The 21,229-nt window shown below is 41.5% G+C and overlaps 1 protein-coding gene across 2 annotated transcripts in view; it reads right to left on the bottom strand.

The window, feature by feature from the left end:
* Window positions 1-21,229, bottom strand: part of LINGO1 (leucine rich repeat and Ig domain containing 1) — a 484,570-nt gene that overhangs the window by 120,614 nt on the left and 342,727 nt on the right. For both annotated transcript variants that reach the window (XM_073652794.1, XM_073652792.1), the window contains exon 3: window positions 1,971-2,055. The gene's annotated coding sequence lies outside the window, so the exon portion shown is untranslated. The remainder of the gene's footprint in view (window positions 1-1,970; window positions 2,056-21,229) is intronic.

Consider the following 21,229-nt stretch of genomic DNA (forward strand, 5'->3'; position numbering starts at 1 on the left):
TCTTTACAAGTCATAGCTGTCTTAAAGTTGTGGAACATATACATTTCTGTTGCAATCTTAACATGCACAAAAAAAAAATTGCAATTTGTGCAAAATTCAACATTAATATGCAACATTTGACACATTGGTCTGCCGCTCTTTTGCAACATTGGGAAATCTACTAATTGACATATTTAAAAACTAGCAATTTGCACAAAAATTCATAATTGATGTGTGACATTTAACACTTCTGCTCTTATCCAATACTGGGTTGTGTACTACCATAATTTGTGTCAAATTTGTTATAAAAGTGCGACATAGGATAAATATTGAGTGGCAGAGATGAAGTTAATACAGTAAAGATTTGGAGCAAATTACACCATTTCTGATAAATGTGGGCCTGCATGTGATAAAAAACCTGTGACCTCCCAATGAAAAAGCAAATTGTTTACCGATCAATCTATTTGATAACCAAAGTCTGCATGTGGACAAATCGACTTTTTCTATTGCTAACTGATTGACTGGCATTATGAACACACTCTTGAAAACTCCACAAATAAATTCATACCATGTGTGTTGGCATTTCTCATATTTAGAAATTCTTGAGCAAAATGTGATTAAAAAATTAAGTTGACTTGTGAGCTAAAAATAATGTTTACCATATATGATGCTTACCAGCTATACATTTTCCCCAGTCTGCTGCCTTTAAAGGGAATCTGTTACCAGGTTTATGCTATACCTTTGAGCACAACTTGATGTAGGGGCAGAGACCCTAATTCTTGCATTGTGTCACTTACTGGGCTCCTTCGTGCAGTTTCATAAAGTCATTGTTTTATCTGCTGCAGATCTAGCAGTTTTCTAAATGCTGAGCCCTGTATAACCCCGCCCACACCACTGATTGGCAGCTTCCTGTGTACACTTTGCATAGGCAGAAAGCTGACAGTCAGTGTTGGGGGCTCATGAATATGCATGAATACTTGATAGCAGATTTGCTAGCCCAGTAGTGATATTCTTCAGCTGATAAAACAGTGATTTTATCAAAATTACAGCAAGCAGCCCAGTAAATGATGCATCACTGAAATCAGGGTCTCTGCCCCTACATCATGCTGTTCTCAGCTTAGGTGATAAAACCCTGGTGACAGATTCCCTTTAACTCTAGGACTAGGACCTTTCGTGCAAGCTACAGCTCTGCAACTGTAGATTGGCTGCTTTGCATGAACACAAGCCCATCACAGTTTTATCTGGAAGTCGCTGCATGAAGATCTGATTCCTAAAACAGCACATGGGTAGGATAATTATTAGTGATGAGCAAGCATGCTCAATACTCGAGATTTACGAGCATGCTCGGGTGTTTTCAGAGTATTTCAACGTGCTCGGGTGTTATGTTTTAGTCAATCTGTGTGCATGATTTGCGACTGTTTGACAGCTTTAATACATGTGACGAATGCATGTTTCTTAGGCAGTCCTCACATGTATTAAAGCTGTCAAACAATCGCAAATCACGCACACAGATTGACTAAAACATAACACCCGAGCACGCTGAAGATACTCGGAAAATACCCAAGCATGCTCGCCGAAAGGGTTAACAGAACATACTCATTAATCACTAATAATTATATAGTAAGGGCTACTAAACCACCAGAGAACCATAGACAAACATATCAAGGTAAATGAGCCCTTGTAAGGTCGAACCTGGAGAGGGATCTGTCATGCATCCAGTTAGATAGAGATCAGATAGCATAAGAATTGCTATCAAAATGTAAAAAATAATAGATCAAAGAAAAACGACCATAATCTACAATCACATTATTTGGTAACTCAGGATAAAGAGATGGTACAAAGGCAGGTGTCACTATGTTAAAGCAACCATCCTCTCCACTCCTTTGACGGCATGTACACTTTCCGAATCCTTGAAGGTGAATTAGACGCTAAAAAGAATGCAATATAATCCTGTAAGCATGGCATACATCAATACATAATACATTGCTTACCTTGATGAGTCGTAAAGAAGGACACTGACTGGCCGCTGCAAACCGGTTCGGAGTGTTTTTGCCTTCCAATGCCCGATCATGTACTCTGAAAGAAAGGAAGAGGCAGGACCATTAACACCTTCCATAAATATAACTAGTAACTTCATAATTGGCTATATACATTTTCAGCTTTGCACAGTGCCAGATTGTCAGGACTCGAAATTAGTGTCAATGATTAAAATGGAGAAATCTGGGTGGTCTACGAAGGGACAACTGTTAGAAGATGACTCCTTAGGGTCTTGGTGGTACCCATAGTTGCTTTATAGTCTCTGAGATGAAACACGGATTATACAGTAATGATTGGCAAGAGAAGGTTATTATGTATGTATTTTAAATGCCAAAACAAAATGTCAGTGTAAGGCTTATTGGGTTACGATGCAGTATCCCGTTAATTAAACATATATCCTCATGGCTCTGCATGAAATCCTAACCCAGGCTTCAATATCACCCCGTCATTTCCAGAATGACACACGTACTATCACTTCTGGCAAAAACAGCTTTTGTATTAACTTCATGTTCGATGTTACAGTAAATTGGGAGAGATCTTGTGCAGCAGTGTCTTCTTGAACTACAACATGCACCTCAACAGAATTATGGAGAAATTGTCCTTGACCTTTAAGGTGGCTGAGACACCGATGATTAAGCTTCTATGTACAAAACAGCTGCAGTCATAACACAGGGAATTAACACTGCATTTCCAACTAGATAAAGCTCGCCAAATGGTAATGACCTTCACCAAAAACTGCTAATTTTATTAACCACATCATCCTTAACATCAATCATCACTGATGGCAATGTATGTTTTGTTTAGTGCCTTTTTAAGCCCATACTATTCTTTTACGGCAAACATTGCTTTTTACATATTTTACAATCTGACGAATGACCACCAACAAGTATCGGTGACTTAATTGTTGAGAAGTTACAAAAAAGTACAAAAAAATCTCTAGATCTGTGTTGCCAACCGTCCAGAAATTCCAGGACAGTCCGTAAAAATAGGGCAATTTTTTGATCTGATGTAAAAAATATATAAGGCGTCCATGATTGTTTTTAAAGCTGTAGAAATGTATACAGATTGTTTTGACTGTAATTATCATGATTTTACAGTTCATAGTGAATGCAGCTTATGTTATCATATTATGGGCTGTAGACGTGTCACTTATAATCATAATGATTTCATATGGTTTTCCGTAAAAAAAAAATTGTCCGTGATGTTTTAAAAGTTGTCCAGAAAAAGTAAAAAATCTAGTTGGCAACCCTGAGCTAGACAACAGTTCTCTTTCATAGTGCTGGGTCATATTGTCATTTCATCTGGCAGTGAATATGTTAACTCTACCAAAGATGCAAAGGCTATGGAAGCCAAATCTAACCAAGGAGTGAAGAACCGTCTAGAAAGAGAAGCAAAGAAATGGAGAAGAATCGGATGAAGATAGGAGAACAAGAGGAAGGACAGGAGGAGGATTCTCGGTGGGAGGAGGGCTTTAGGGCTTTGTTTTTGCACAGATAATAGGATTCAACGAAGCGCTGAGAGCATCCAGCCATCCGCTTGGGCTGTCCTGTTAAATACAGAGCACTGGGGAGACAGAAGGAGGGGGAAGACAGAGAGAGGGAGCAGACGAAGAGATAGGGAAGAGAGGCGATCTACAAGGAAGAGATACTGGTAACACATGCATCTTTCTGGAGCAGACCAACAGGCAAAGTAATGAGAGAACGAAGACTAAAAAGTGATGAGGAGATCATAAAGTGGGGGGCGAATAATGAGCTACTGTGTAAAAACAGATCAGACCTAGAGGAAGACAAAGAAAAAGAAGCATTACACGTTTAGGAAAGTTAGTATCAAGGGAGCTATGAAAGACATGACAGATTCTGCTGTCTGCAGTCCTGGTCTGACAGGCAACTAAGACACATTTTACATAATTTTTAAGGCATCAACTTTCACATAAATAGTGTGACGCCGAGACTCAGTATATGGGATTATAAATAATACAGAAATGTATTATTAATAGTGCTGCCATGATGTGTTTACAGATGAGCAACATTCTCCTCTCAGGAAGGCAAATCAAGTCGATTTGCTGCAAAGTTTGACCCTTCTATAGTGCTCCTCATACAGCGGCAGCGTATATTCCTATAATCCAGGTCATGAAGCCATGTAAGAGGCAGGAACTGCCAGGGATTCAAGCTGCTGCTTTAATCGATCCGTCTCTCCTTCTCTCACCTCCCTCCCCCTCCGCTTCTTCTCTCCTCTATTCATATTTCCTTGCTTTCGGTGCCTGTGAATTCTCCTCACTGCTGTATTTTCCACTTGCCAGTACCTCAGCATCTCTTCTTATATGACACTTAGTGCGGGCTGCATACAGCATCGACTACTGAAATCGACATGAGGAGTGGTAGAGGATGCAATGCAGGAGTGGTACTGGAGGACTTGGCTGGGATCCGAACAAACCCCCACTGCCATATGTGATACTTCTAATTAAAAAATTAATTAATGAGAAATTCAGGGATAAAAATGTGATGACAGCTATATCGAGAGGGGAGGAGGGAATAAAGGCCAGCGACGAGAAAAGAGAGCAGGAAAATTATCCAAATAGACATAGGCATGAATGTATGCAGGACTGACAAGGCCTGAACACAGACAGAAAATATGCCAGTCACATAAGAATGAGGCCTAGAAAGTATATGATATTGGCACATATCAATTCTTATTCATTTCTCCACAGGGTTAATATTACAGATGGGGCAGGGTGAATGAAGTAAGTGGGACAGTGTTTTAACAATCGGACGACTATGAAGATGTGAGACATTTTGATGTGTGAATAGATGTGTAGCATTTTGGTCATACATATATTAAAATCATAGTTTAAATGCAATGAAGCACTGTAGGATAAAACAAAGAATCTAGAAAGGCAGGTGCTCGTTCCTTCAAACGTGCCTGACTTTCCGAATCCATCCAAACTCCCAGAAGCCTACAACCCCCTTCTCGCTGTGGAAAATTTTATTCTGCCCTATATATTTCTTTCTGTCACCTGAGGGAAAGAGTAATAACGTCTATGCCAGAGGGGCAGTAAGAGAGACTAAATGACAGTGATATGGTTAATTGGTTAAAGTGCTAGGCTAGCCCAATGTGTGGGGGAAAGTAATTGTCGAAATGATATAGGTTATTGGATAAACAGTACTGTATCTTACTAGAAAAAGGAAAATGGACCTGACAAACTCAGAGCAAGAGTCAGGGCTGTACAAAACTGTAAGGGAAGGTGTCACTGGGTCCATGCTGTCCATATTCAGGAAGAATGGATTAGAGCCTGACGACACGATTGCGGCCAGGTATGTTTTACTCAGTAACGCTCCGGTATTTCAGAGAAAATAAAGTTTGAAGATCGGCTTTTTTCCAGCGTCACTCCAGGTAATTGACAAGTTACTTGCCAAGTTCATACATGGGAGACAGCTGTCAATCAATTAAAGCAATGTGGAGAAGAGTCCACCTATGATCCCGGTCGGAGTTTCAAACTATATTTTCACGCATAACAGAGAAAAATATATCTAGCCAGGGACTATTCACACTGCCTGTGGTTTGGGCAGCATTACTCAAGTGACAGGTTCCCTTTAACAAATAATTTTGTATTGAGCCATAATAGTTAAAAATAACCTATTGCAAAAACACTGCAGCCATCTTGTGCTACTGCCGAAATCTGTGCTACGAATGCCAAGCCATGAGCCCCACTCCTATATAGTCACTCTTTGTTGGCAGGTTAGTGGGCAGTGAATAATATGCACATCAAGGCAAGACCCTAAGTAACAGTTTATATATATATATCTAATATATATAATCGTCTTATCCCGTCTGTCCTTCTGTCCAGGAAATCCCGCGTCGCTGATTGGTCCAGCCGCGGCCAATCAGCGACGCGGGATTTCAGAAAAAGATGGCAGCCGTTAGCGGCTCATCTGCCGCACGGAGGTCAGCGGCGATGCAGCTGGGAGATGACCGGCGCCAGCCGGTCATCTCCCGGCTGCTCGCAGCAGAAGTACCCCGACCGGCGGCGCCGCTGACCTCCATGCGGCTACCGTCGGGAGATCAGCGGCTAGGGCCGCTGATCTCCCGACGGCAAGTGTGAAGGGAGGACTGCGGAGTTGCGCCGCCGGTCGAGATACTTCTGCTGCGAGCAGCCAGTCATCTCCCGGCTGCTCGCAGTGGAAGTACCCGCACAGGCAGTGCCGCTCCCCGGTCCTCACTAATACGATTCGCTGATTGGTTGCGGCCGTTGGCGGAGGTCAGCTGCGATGCAGCCGCTAGCCGGTCATCTCCCGGCTGCTCGCAGCAGAAGTACCCGCACAGGCAGCGCCGCCGGCCGCGACCAATCAGCGATATTGGCGCCAAATTTAAACACTGCTCTGCTGATTGGTCGCGACCGCCGGCCTTGACCAATCAGCGATATTGGCGCCAAATTTAAACACCGCTCTGCTGATTGGTCATGGCCGCCGGCCGCGACCAATCAGCGATATTGGCGCCAAATTTAAACACCGCTCTGCACAGAGGTCAGCGGCGATGCACCCGAGAGATGACTGGCGCTAGGGCCGCTGATCTGCCGACGGCAAGTGTGAAGGGAGGACCACGGAGTGGCGCCGCCGGTCGGGATACTTCTGCTGCGAGCAGCCGGTCATCTCCTCGCTGCTCGCAGCGGAAGTACCCGCACAGGCAGCACCACTCCCCGGTCCTCACTATTACGATTTGCTGATTGGTCGCGGCCGCCGACCACGACTGATCAGCGATATTGGCGCCAAATTTAAACACCAATCAGCGATTTTGGCGCCAAATTTAAACACGCTCTCCGGTCCTCATTAACACGGTTTGCTGATTGGTCGCGGCCGCCGCCCGCGACCAATCAGCGATATTGGCGCGAAATTTAAACACCGCTTTGCTGATTGGTCGCGGTCGCCGGCCGCGACCAATCAGCGATTTTGGCACCAATTTTAAACACCGCTCTGCTGATTGTGCCCGGTCAGCCGCATACATATTCTAGAATACCCGATGCGTTAGAATCGGGCCACCATCTAGTATGTATATATATATATATATATATATATATATATATATATATATATATATATATATATACACATATATATATATACACCTATAACAGGCTTTTCCTATTGCAACTAGCCCAACAATCAGCTTATTACCTCGTACACGGCTGCAGAAACCCTGATGATCAGCTCAGTCACTGAAGAAGCTACGACCAACAGGCTGGATCTATGTTAGCCACTTTTCTCTGGCTCACAGAGGAGGGTCTCTAGAATGGCCCCTTCCTTGATGGTTATATGCACTAATAGGGCAGTTATGAAGCGCTTCTCTTGATTATAATAACCAATACCCAACTAAATGATGCTATCTCAGTTGTGGGGAACGTTTGTATCTACTTGGACAACCCCTTCTGAATCCCTATGTTTCCCTCTTGTAAAATAATAACACTTATACTAACCTCTGGTCCCAGCGCCACTCCAGCACTGGTTCTCCTGGGGATCGCGTGACATAAGAAGGAAGTCAGAGCTGCAGCTCTCTTATTTCCTCCGGATGTATGTAATTTGTCAGAGGATGGGGATAGCGAAGTCAGCGCTGATTCACCACAGGGAATGTGACACGATCCCCAGGAGAGCCAGTGCCAACATCACTGGAGCAGTGCCGGAGGTGACTATAAGTGGTATTATTTTACAAAAGGGAGAAGCGGTTGTCTGGGTAATGGACACCCCTTGAAACACAAGATAGAATCATAGACAATGTTAAGTAATTATGTTTAGATTATTCATATTAGCGTGTTTCCGTTTAGTTGCGGAGGTCATGATGGTTGTTACAGGGCATACATACTATAGAAGTAGATATACTGCTACGAGGTCCAATGTGGATCAAAGGAGTATTAAAAGGGTCAGTAGAAAATGTAATGCAAGGCGAAAAAAAGGCAGAGGGTCATATCTGCCGCTGAAAGTGGCAGTGATGGAGTTGGACCCTAGTTCACGTTTTACAGAAGAGCCTTATGAGAACTTCTTACATCATTGCTGATCATCAGTTTCTCAATTACGAAAGGTAAACTAACATAATTCTGAAGTGACGGTTGGTATTCTAACTCTGGTATACTAATTCATGGCCATTTTTACTGTTTGTCTGGAAATCTAGGATCACTAGATGGCTCAAAATTCCAATATATATTCCATTGCCACAAAAAAGAGAGAAAGGAAGACAGAGAGCGCACCAATCTAAGTGTAGTATATAGCGGTAATATGAATATTTATAATAGTCTTTTGCACTCACCATTATTTGGTCTTTCAATTCAGCTTACTGATCTCTAAGGATCACAAAGAAAGGGATTTTCTGCTTTCAGTTGGTTTGCTGCATACACCTGGTGGCTATTCAATAGCCCTGCTCGGGTTATCATAGGAAAGAGATTTTGACAATAATGTTCATCCAGGCCAAATGCTCATTTGGCCTGGATGAACATTATTGTCAAAATATAATCCATTGATGTGAAATATGAATAATATACAAGATAATGTGCCTTTAACATATAAATATGTGTAAAGGTAATATTTTTTCAAGGCATTTATAGTATTCATTGCATTTTCATGCAAGGTATTGCCTCAATTGGCAGTAGTAGTGGCTATGGTCATACCTGATGGCTACAGGAGCAATACTGATAAATGCTAGGAGTAATGTCCCAATGGTAAATGGTTGTATAAGACATTCATAATTGGATGTATACTTATTACTTAGTAATCTTTCTACAATACAATGGAATACCCTATCATCTTTCTAAATAGAGATGAATTTTTCTTGATCTATCTGACTATAACGACTTAATTAACCATTTATCCATTACAAAAACAATGAATAAATAACACTTTAACATGTTTGCCAAAATCCAGCAACCCGTTTCCAACCCACACACAGTCTGCTATACTAAGACCCTCCATATAGTTTCCATCCATTTAATTACATGTCCTTTCCGAGGGGCACACTGATTATAAAACATCACAAAAACACGGAAATTGCTTTTTATGGAAATTCCTTTGTTTCTCCATGTGTCCCTATTACATATATGCTTATGGACACTGCTCCCTTTACCCCACCTAGAAATCCGCATTCTCCTCTTTTATCTTCCCACCATAAACCTTCTTGCGCTGAAATTTTTCTGCTCATATTCTGTCTATTAATAACCCCCATCCCATTTCTTCTCCCCACCCCCCTCCCTTCCCCTCACAATCACTCTTTTATTACTGACCTTTTTACTTATCTCATTATACACAATGGAGCCATAATTAACTGTTACAAGAAAAGGCAAAATGGAACAGAACCTCAAGGACTAGACAGTCAGCTGTCAAATTTATGAAAAGACTAATAACAAATCCTTTCAATATCTAAGAAAACTTGGTGGGGGTTACAGTGTATATGGTGCAAACCCCTACATATATAAATCATAGCACCCCTTTATGGAAGCCATCACAAAGTGCCATCTATTGTTGAGCGGAATAGGTTTATGTCATAGGGACATGGGCTGGTAATAATGTATTGCTTATCTATATACCGTAAACAGTCTTGCATATCGACAAGAAGCAGCACTTTGCCCCAATACAGCAAAGGAGTTGGCATGGGGGTTGGGGCTTAATCAACCAACAATGAAGATCGGGAGAGCAACTTGCTAATTCATGCACCCTACGGACAAGTAAAGTGCGTAGATTGTCAGTATGTAGATTATCATGTCAAAAGCCTTTCCCGTGAAGCGGAAACACCTTTTTTTGCACAGTACTCTTGCAGAAAAACTGATGCACAGCCATCTGTGCTGCACTAACCAGCGTGCCTTTCATTTTTATGGATTCTATTTATACATTACTGAGGCAGCATGCACCAAGGTGATCGGCAGCATCCACGCTCACGTCCCGTTAGCCGCAGCTTCTTTTTAGGATTTGTTAAGATTGTGGAGCAGAAAATAGTCAAATGCAAACAAGCCGGCAAAGACTTAATTATGCTCATTTTCCTAATTTTATTAATAACGTTACTAATGTAAGGCTGCATAAAGTAGCCATTATGGATGAGACTACTTTTCTTTGACATAGCTTTAGGATAAATTTATACACTGCAACATTTGTTTTGAGAAAAAAAATTATAGTAGTGTTTTACAACATTTTTAGCTGTCTACTTAGTTCTCATTCCCATAGGAATAATATAGAAAATAGTTAGTAATAGAAATGCATATAAATAAGGTTTATGATAGAAGAATATCCTATTATTTATGGCCCGTTATCAAATTTTAAGCAACAGAGGGAACTTCAAACACATCAAGCTAACCCTTGGCTTAACTTGTCTGTACTCAAAAAACATTATAAAAGGTGTAGGGATTATAAAGTGGCGTAACTTGAAGATTGTGGACCCCAATGCGGAATCTCTAACGGGACCCCTAAGTAACACAGGTCTTTAAATAGTAATAGTTTTTATATGGGGAAAAGGGACCTTTGGGGCCCGTCTAGCCTCCAGGGCCCAGGTGCAATTGCAACCCCTACACCTATTGTAGTTACACCCTTGATGTTATAAGATCTGCCCCTAAATGGGACCAGAAAGCACAGAAGTGTGCTTCTTTGTAAAGAACTGGTTTCAATGGCAGTACATGGGGTTGCATCTATTTACTGTATGGAATATTGTAGATGCCTACACGATTCCATACAGTGGCATCCAGTAAAAAGTGTACTTTTTTACAAAGACTGTATGGCATCCATCACAGAAAAAAGAAGTGTAAAAATAGCTTTACTTACTTGTTGAATGCTGCAAATAGCTTAACCTTACAATCACTTTCTCTGTCTGACAAGTGAATTACAACATTATTAAAACACTTAAAACTTCTGAATACCCATGATCAATCTTACAGTCATCTCTCTTATCTATCCAATTAAGTCCAGACATTTAGAATTGGGTCAGTCGGTCAACATCAGGAATACTGGGAATTATGCGCAGAAGAACTCTATCAGCACCTAACAGACCATAAATTCACATTTTTCTCAAACAAGTTTTAATTTTAAAGCTGCAGCCATTTTTCATGGAGATGTCTAAAATTTTTTAACTATGGGTTAGAAGTGGGGCAGTGGGTGAGATGTATAGAAAGTGCCCAGTGCTAAAACCAATGTAATGTCCACCATCTAGGTGTGAACCATTGATTAACATCCCCAGCACCACTGCTTAGGAAGCATCAAAAAGATGCCAGGCCATCATTTATCGAGCCCCAGATAACTCTGCATGTCTGTATGTCTAAGTGGCAGACAATTCTGACTTTGGACTCGTTACATTGGGGCTCCAGAGCTTTGAATATGTTAAAAATATACGTTGAATATTAAAAAAAGTATATAAATCATTCAAGAGTAACGCTTGTCAGATTGTAAACCAGGCCGTACCGGGGAGGCATCCATCAATCGATTGTGAGGCAGTTTTGACAGAAGTGATTATATGCTGATCAGACTTCTCTATGGCTGCAGCAATCTCTTGTTTAGTAACATGATCGTCTCATTCTTGCTTATTTTAATTTAATTCATGAGATGAGTGTCAGAAATGAAGACACATTTCAATTTTACAATTTTTTAAATGTTTTAACCTTTTTTAATACCCAGTGATACCATGTTCAGGCTGGTGTGGACCCAGTTAAAAAAAAAAGGCTAAATAGCCCTATTTCAGACTTATGCTGCATTATGAAGCATTTACTGTTGATGTAATCATCCAGTTTCTAGTGTGTAAGAAGGGCTCCACAGAATGAAATGCATTATCATTGATCAAAGTCCATTATTAAAAAGTGGCTCAACCTTTCAGAGCAGACCTTGCTTGGCTGCAATTGTGCAAGGTGCACGCGTGCAACCCATATCAAATGGCCCCTAAAGCAAATGGTGGCGGTTCTAGCTAAAAGTCCTTATTAATTGGATACCATCTTCTTCATTGCAGAGGACAACTAACGCTCATTCTTCCCGTGCAGTGAGGGCGGATATTACTCTTGGAATGGTTTACCTTCTCCCGCTAGTCAATTCACTCTGTAAAGTTAGGAAGATATGCCTTGTAGTAGGTTCTAGGGCAGCAACCCACGCTGTCCAATGCCCAAACTTTCCCTTGCCCGGTAAACTCCTTGACCACACTGATCAAATTATAGTTTTCAGTCACTTGTCTCAGATCAGCTTGTTTCACTATAGCTGTACATGCCTGCTTCCCTGTGGTACGGGCAGCAAGTCCTCCTGGCACTACTGGCAGCTTCTACCATACCCTCATTGCCTCTTATGCGTTCCCTCCGCAGCAATGCCACTGTCCAGTGCTGAGCGCTGTAATGCTGCCCCGATTTCAGCTTCGAGGCCGTCCATGATCCCGGGAAGCAATGATACTGGCAGGGTTCAGCACTACTCCTGTGTACAGTGATCTGCTGAACATAAGCAATAGGGCAAGGTATGCATACCTCACATAAAGGGGTAAAGATACAGGGACACAAGGTCAACACCAATAGGGACAAAAGTAAAAATAAAGGAAGAAACCAAAAAGATACTGAAAAAAGTGTTCCAATGATTAATGACAAAGGGCTTGTGAGTAGTGTCATCAAAACTATGTAGTTATAGTAACAGAAGTTCAGATCACACACAAAAAGAATGTTTTATACTTAAGAATACCAGTGTCTTAGTCGCTGCTACCAGTGTGCACTGCATCATTCAGCCTAACATACACAAGCCCATTGTTATCGGATTCAGTAATTTCTCTTGGATTAGTTTCCATTTAGCACAAAGACCTGAAATAGTTTTATCACTGGTGATTCAGCGTGATACATAATTCAGATAGTTAACAGAACTAATCTTCCTGTTTCCAGGGAAGGCAGAAGATAAGCTCAAGTTCCAGACTGAGGAGGAGTGCAGAGACCTCTTGGACTGGCAATGTGAAGGAATGACTTGATAGTCACACAGTCTAATGTGTAATCACAGCGTATCACAGATTACTGACTGATCTGTGTAATTACAGCATGATGAGAGGAGGAGGGAGATGAGGGAGAAGCCAGGGAGAAGGTAGGAAGGAGGGGGGAGAGGATTGTGAAAACAGAACGAAGCAGATGAGGGAACGGTGCCAGATCCGTGAAGAGATAGGAGAGCCATAAATGACACGAAATATGGACCAAAACAGATGAAACACAACCAGAAATGGCTGTTGCCAAGCTTTCCTAGACCCGAATGTCAAATCTTCCTTGCTCTAACACAGGGATGAAAGGTTTATTACTACACCTTGCACAACTGGACACATGCACCATTCATGACCTTGTCAGCAATGAGTGTTTGCAACCAACATGGTATACGCATAGCTGACATATTTGTTTTTAGCTGGTTTTACCAAAAACAGAAATAGCCAAGAAATACCTTAGTAAAATTTACATCTATAAAACTGGGTGACAATTTTAGTTCAATGACAAATCTACTTTACTATGCAGTGAAAATCCCTCATACCTAAACAGCTGGACAGTAAGACGGACTTGCCAATTTAGCATTTAGGAAAAGTGGGTAACAAGCTAGTACCCATTTGGAGGTCCTGGCTTGCTGAAATGTGAGGACACTGCATTATCTGTAATACATCATAATAATAAGCAGGTAGTGCATGAAATAACACGGGAGACAGAATAATCTCTAGGGATAACGGAAGGGTGTTTTCCCTACAGGATGACCCAGGAGACGATTTAGGACACATGTCACCACTACTGTCTGGTTTGGTAACACAGCCCAGGGTAATGGCACGGTGCCCCTAATCTGAGCTGCCATATGCCACTTACTCAGAGATGACAAGGACAAAGTACAGTGTGTGAGAACAGAACAGAATAGAGAAAGGACAAAAGGGACAGGCAAGGAGTACAGCAACATAATAAAGATTTGGTGATACAGTACATCCATTCAGGAAGACAGAAAACACAAGGAGCGAGCTCCGGCGTAAACAGGAGGCAAGGTAAAGAGGAAAACAAACTGGGCAGGAGATGAAAGCTGCAGGCAAGTCTAATGAGGAAATATGATTAGCACAAAAAATAATAAAGGAGGAACAGTAACAGGAAGAAGTGAAGCAAGAGAGGAAGAAAATAATGTCAGTGACAAGAAGCAGCCATGAAGGAAGCTATGCCTGATCGGCAAAGTGTTACCTAAGGTAATACTAATGTGACAAAGACACTGAAAACTGAGAAGCGACAACTTCTCACCTCTAATTAGTCAGTAGTCACAAAAAGGGGAGAGAGCTGGAGACCTGTATAGTCTGCAGGATTAAGACATTATGGGAGACACTACGGGCAGAAAGTAAACATGCCATGGCAAACAGCGTAGTACTATACTGCCGACGTGTGGTGCTTCACCATTGGTGGAGGAGACCAACTCTTCACCAGTGGTAGAGGAGACCAATCCTTAACCAGTGGTAGAGGAGACCAACCCTTCACCATTGGTAGAGGAGACCAACCCTTCACCAGTAGTAGAGGAGACCAACCCTTCACCAGTGGTAGAGGAGACCAACCCTTCACCAGTGGTAGAGGAGACTAACCCTTCACCAGTGGTAGAGGAGACCAACCCTTAACATTCAGCATCACAAAACACTATTCTCACCACGAAGACTGTAGACTATGGCTACATACTGATGTAAAAACCATAGGTTAGTAGTAATATAAATTGGCAAGAAATCAAACCAGAACAGTGACTTCATATGTAATGATGTGTAAAGATCAGATTCACCCAAGAAGTTATATTTTCTCGGGATCTATGGAAGCTGGACAAAAAGGAACTGTGAAATCCCATGAAGTCTTTGAACTCTAAAGTAGACTTTCATGTTAACATTCAGAATAATATGGATTTCAAGTAAATCAAGGAATAGGTTTCTTGAGAAGAATAATTGATTTAGCAACAAGAAATATGAAAAGACCCTTCTGCCTGGAAATTGCATGTATTTGCATAGAGAACAGGGCTAATTTTTAGACCCAAACGGAAGACAAGGGACCTGATTCAATATTGCAATTGCACGTTTTTGTCTGTTTTTTTTTGCCGTATTCTTCTTTTAATTTGCTCTAATTATAAAGTCTATTTTAAGTGTCTGCATTTTTTAACGTATGAATTTGTGGATGTGGTTTCCAGATGTTTTTGGCTGATTCATCAATTGTGAATTTTTAAAAAGTTGCAATAATTTTACACAAACCTACTTTAGCCCCCCGCCCTGATTTTATAAGCCCATTCTGCATCATTTTAACGGAACATGACACTTTTTGTGCTAAAAAGTTTCAAAAGTCTGCCATTCACTATGACTAAGGGCGGCTAACACACCAGAAATTCGTCAGATAATTTCTATGGAGTATGTGCAATAGTATCATATGAGGTTTTTTTAATCAAGATGGAATAAAATTTGGATTTTTTATACAATTTTTTCTACCTTTTTCATTAATCCAGTTGATATTTTGCAACTTTAAACTGTACACCAATATCCTGAGACCGATTTCTATCAATATCAGCAGGCAACATAATCACAAACGTGGTAAGCCCTGATCTTTTCATGCAAAAAGTCAAAATACTAAGATGAATACATTTTTGATTTTGCACAAAATGTATGAATCACGTGCGCCATTTCGAAGAATTTGACACAAAAATGTCAACCAATGACATATGACAAAAAAAAGCAGAAAAGTGACTTAAAAAATGTAAGTGATGAATCAGGCTTAAGCTATTCCAGACAAATAAAATTCATGTATTTGTTGTCTAAGTTGTTTTCATGCATTTAAAGGTGTTGCCATGTGCCTCTCTACAGCCTAATCTGACATCAAGAAGGAACGGTCAATGACATCCAGCTAGTATTGTATGATTTGTAGAATGGTTGCACATTGCAACTGTCCTGCCGTACAAAATATCAACTATGCTGCAAATATATACAGTACAGACCAAAAGTTTGGACACACCTTCTCATTTAAAGATTTTTCTGTATTTTCATGACTATGAAAATTGTACATTCACACTGAAGGCATCAAAACTATGAATTAACACATGTGGAATTATATACTTAACAAAAAAATGTGAAACAATTGAAAATATGTCTTATATTCTAGGTTCTTCAAAGTAGCCACCTTTTGCTTTGATGACTGCTTTGCAAACTCTTGGCATTCTCTTGATGAGCTTCAAGAGGTAGTCACCAGAAATGGTCTTCCAACAATCTTGAAGGAGTTCCCAGAGATGCTTAGCACTTGTTGGCCCTTTTGCCTTCACTCTGCGGTCCAGCTCACCCCAAACCATCTCGATTGGGCTCAGGTCTGGTGACTGTGGAGGCCAGGTCATCTGGCGTAGCACCCCATCACTCTCCCTCTTGGTCAAATAGCCCTTACACAGCCTGGAGGTGTGTTTGGGGTCATTGTCCTGTTGAAAAATAAATGATGGTCCAACTAAACGCAAACCGATTGGAATAGCATGCCGCTGCAAGATGCTGTGGTAGCCATGCTGGTTCAGTATGCCTTCAATTTTGAATAAATCCCCAACAGTGTCAACAGCAAAGCACCCCCACACCATCACACCTCCTCCTCCATGCTTCACGATGGGAACCAGGCATGTAGAGTCCATCCGTTCACCTTTTCTGCGTCGCACAAAGACACGGTGGTTGGAACCAAAGATCTCAAATTTGGACTCATCAGACCAAAGCACAGATTTCCACTGGTCTAATGTCCATTCCTTGTGTTCTTTAGCCCAAACAAGTCTTTTCTGCTTGTTGCCTGTCCTTAGCAGTGGTTTCCTAGCAGCTATTTTACCATGAAGGCCTGCTGCACAAAGTCTCCTCTTAACAGTTGTTGTAGAGATGTGTCTTCTGCTAGAACTCTGTGTGGCATTGACCTGGTCTCTAATCTGAGCTGCTGTTAACCTGCGATTTCTGAGGCTGGTGGCTCGGATAAACTTATCCTCAGAAGCAGAGGTGACTCTTGGTCTTCTTTTCCTGGGGCGGTCCTCATGTGATCCAGTTTCTTTGTAGCGCTTGATGGTTTTTGCAACTGCACTTGGGGACACTTTCAAAGTTTGCCCAATTTTTCAGACTGACTGACCTTAATTTCTTAAAGTAATGATGGCCACTCGTTTTTCTTTACTTAGCTGCTTTTTTCTTGCCATAATGCAAATTCTAACAGTCTATCAGCTGTGTATCCACCTGACTTCTGCACAACACAACTGATGGTCCCAACCCCATTTATAAGGCAAGAAATCCCACTTATTAAACCTGACAGGGCACACCTGTGAAGTGAAAACCATTTCCGGTGACTACCTCTTGAAGCTCATCAAGAGAATGCCAAGAGTGTGCAAAGCAGTCATCAAAGCAAAAGGTGGCTACTTTGAAGAACCTAGAATATAAGACATATTTTCAGTTGTTTCACACTGTTTTGTTAAGTATATAATTCCACATGTGTTAATTCATAGTTTTGATGCCTTCAGTGTGAATGTACAATTTTCAAAGTCATGAAAATACAGAAAAATCTTTAAATGAGAAGGTGTGTCCAAACTTTTGGTCGGTACTGTAAATTCATCGATAAGCTCATCGATAGTAAAATACCGTGTCTAATAAAGAGCTGTCAATTTGGGGACACAGATGCATACATTTGCTAAAAATCTTATGTGACTGGCTCTGTACCAAAACTTGCATGTCTATGTTACCAAAAGACAGGCTACTAATGCACAAGAACAAGAGTGACAATATAAAAATAACACCATAATGGGTATATATGGAGATAGAGTTCCTGAGCAGGCTATATAATGAAGGTAATTGTAATTAGTAATTACCCATATTAGATATGTCCAAGTATGCTCCTCCTGGACACCAACGAGCGTTTCGTGTGAGCTTCCTCGGGGGGTGCTGAGCAATTACAATTACGTTCTCACCACAGCATAACTAGATCCGCACTGCTCAAGACTAGAGATGAGCGTTGTTCTACTCGAACTGTTCGCCAATCTCAAATTCGAGCTGTTTTGGGCGGTGTTCGAGCCGGTCGGCGAACACGAACAATTTGAGAAAAATTCGGCTGTTCGAGGTTATGTTCGATAACTGTTCGTGCACCAAAATCATAACTGGATTTTTTCTCAGTAATGATGAAAATTAATGTTAATACGCAGTTTGAGTGTACAGCGGGGCGGGGGGAGGGGCAGGGGATGGATCTCTGCAGGAACAATGAAGATCTCCATTTTTTTTTCTCTTTCCCGCATTTGCAGTGGGGAGGTGCAATCTGTCAGCCTATCAGCAGCGCACACACGGAGCGAAGTGCTTTTTTTCACACAAGCAAGGGCATGTGTGATTGGCAGTGTATGTCACATGTCCTTGCCCTATAAGACCAAGCCATTTTCCCCGTCGCCACCATTTTCTCACTGCTGCAGCTGCGTGTTAGACGGCACCACTGTTGCTGTGTGCGCTATACCTTGTTAATTTCAAGCCAATTTTCGCACAAATATACAGATAGCTTGGGAGTAGGGAATAGTTGTGATTGCAGTCCTTTTAAGGACTAGGTTACAGCATTTCCTACGACTTTTATCAGGCAGGTCTGTGCTCTTAAATAGATAGATTGTGGGAGTAAAGACTAATTGTAATTGGAGTCCTTTTCAGGACTAGGTTACATCAGTTCCTATCAGTTTTTGCCAGGCAGGTCTGTGCCAGTGCTGTGCAAGTTTTTTTCACAGCATTTGGCTGAATCTAGCAAAGCTAATCCTTTTTGGCCTATTGCAGAGTGTGTTAGTCAGTGGAGTAGCCTATCTGTGTTGCAAGATATACCACCTGTGTATAGAATACCAATTTTTTTACTGCACCTAGTGAAGTAAAATCTTTTGGGCATAGCATCATTCTATTAGTCCATCTATACTGACCTCCATCAGGTTGCAAACTGAATATAATTTTTTTCTGCATCTAGCTCTGAAAAAATATTTGGGCTTCTAGCAGTGTGTGGGACTTGGTCTATTAGTCCATCTATACTGACCTCCATCAGGTTGCAAATTAAAAATAATTTTTTTCTTCATTTAGCTCTGAAAAAATATTTGGGCTTCTAGCAGTGTGTGGGACTTGTTCTATTAGTCCTTCTATACTGACCTCCAGCAGGTTGCAAATTGAATATAATTTTTTTCTGCATCTAGCTCTGAAAAAATATTTGGGCTTCTAGCGGTGTGTGGGACTTGGTCTATTAGTCCATCTATACTGACCTCCATCAGGTTGCAAATTAAAAATAATTTTTTTCTGCATCTAGCTCTGAAAAAATATTTGGGCTTCTAGCAGTGTGTGGGACTTGGTCTATTAGTCCATCTATACTGACCTCCATCAGGTTGCAAATTAAAAATAATTTTTTTCTTCATTTATCTCTGAAAAAATATTTGGGCTTCTAGCAGCGTGTGGGACTTGTTCTATTAGTCCATCTATACTGACCTCCATCAGGTTGCAAATTAAAAATAATTTTTTTCTGCATCTAGCTCTGAAAAAATATTTGGGCTTCTAGCAGTGTGTGGGACTTGGTCTATTAGTCCATCTATACTGACCTCCATCAGGTTGCAAATTAAAAATAATTTTTTTCTGCATCTAGCTCTGAAAAAATATTTGGGCTTCTAGCAGTGTGTGGGACTTGGTCTATTAGTCCATCTATACTGACCTCCATCAGGTTGCAAATTGAATAAAAAAAATTTCTGCATCTAGCTCTGAAAAAATATTTGGGCTTCTAGCGGTGTGTGGGACTTGGTCTATTAGTCCATCTATACTGACCTCCATCAGGTTGCAAATTAAAAATAATTTTTTTCTGCATCTAGCTCTGAAAAAATATTTGGGCTTCTAGCAGTGTGTGGGACTTGGTCTATTAGTCCATCTATACTGACCTCCATCAGGTTGCAAATTGAATAAAAAAAATTTCTGCATCTAGCTCTGAAAAAATATTTGGGCTTCTAGCGGTGTGTGGGACTTGGTCTATTAGTCCATCTATACTGACCTCCATCAGGTTGCAAATTAAAAATAATTTTTTTCTGCATCTAACCCAGGCAATAGTTTTGGCCTAATACCACAGTTTGGCCACTCCAGAGTTGTGAATTAGTTAACCACCAAAATGAGTGGAAAAAGGCCTGCTGCTGGTGGAAAGGGGAATAGGCGTGTTGGGAAGGGGAAAAAAGGTTGTGTCCGTGGGGTAGGTGCAGAAGAAAGACCATCTTCCAGCCAAACTAAAATGTCTACTTCTTTTAGCGGACAATGTGATAAGATCCCTTTCTTACGGTCACGCCAATCGCTACAAATTCCAGATGAGGCACAAAAACAGCAGGTGCTTCAACGGATATCAAGTGCTCCTTTAAGTGGGCTCTCCTCCACATCAACTTCAACATCACAAATACTCCAGTCCTCAAAGGTGTCACCCAAATCGCACTTGCTTCCTCACAGCTCCCAAATCTCCAGCTGCCCGTCTGAGTATGAGGTAGAACAGATGGTTGAGTCTGCAGAGCTGTTTACTCATACTATAGCCTGGGAATCAGAGGTCGACTCCAGCGCTTCTGTGAATCCAGACGAGGAAATGATCTGCACTGATGCCCAGAATCTTTATGAGTCGGATCCAGGACCAGACGCAGAAGGTTCTGACCATAATGTAGACCCTCATTCCCAAACTGTAACTCCTGTTGGTGGAGACAATGAGGAAGACGATGATAAGAGTCAAATACCTGATTGGAGCGACAACTTTAGTTTTTTGTCAGGGCAGGAACAGGTTGGCTCTGAGGACGACGGGTGTGATAACGCACAGGGTGATGATGATGAGGTCGGAGATCCCACTTACTGTCAACCCACAGTCAGCCAAGAGATGAGGTCAGCAGAGGAGGTGGAGGAAGATGCTAGTGACGACGAGGTCAGGTTGCGCCTTCCTGGACAGAGACGTAGTACTGGAAGCACGTCAACAACTGCATCCTCAAACACAACTCTGCCTCTCACCACAAGTCGTGGTGGCTCTTCAGGTCGCATGGGTGCTAAGCCTTGCATAGCCTGGGCATTTTTTCAGATCGATAAAGATGACCCAACTCGTGTTATCTGTAACATTTGTCAGCAAAAGCTAAGTAGAGGCCAAAAAATACATAGTTTGAGTACTTCATGCATGAACCGGCACATGGACATGAAGCATAAGTTGCAGTGGGAAGCTCAGTGTGCTACAATGCGGTCTAGCCGGCCGGGCCAACCACCGTCTGCCATATCTTGTGCATCC

The sequence above is a fragment of the Phyllobates terribilis genome, unplaced genomic scaffold (genome assembly GCF_046119375.1).
Source record: "Phyllobates terribilis strain yellow unplaced genomic scaffold, ASM4611937v1 Scaffold_11__3_contigs__length_659146591, whole genome shotgun sequence".
Classification (NCBI taxonomy): domain Eukaryota; kingdom Metazoa; phylum Chordata; class Amphibia; order Anura; family Dendrobatidae; genus Phyllobates; species Phyllobates terribilis.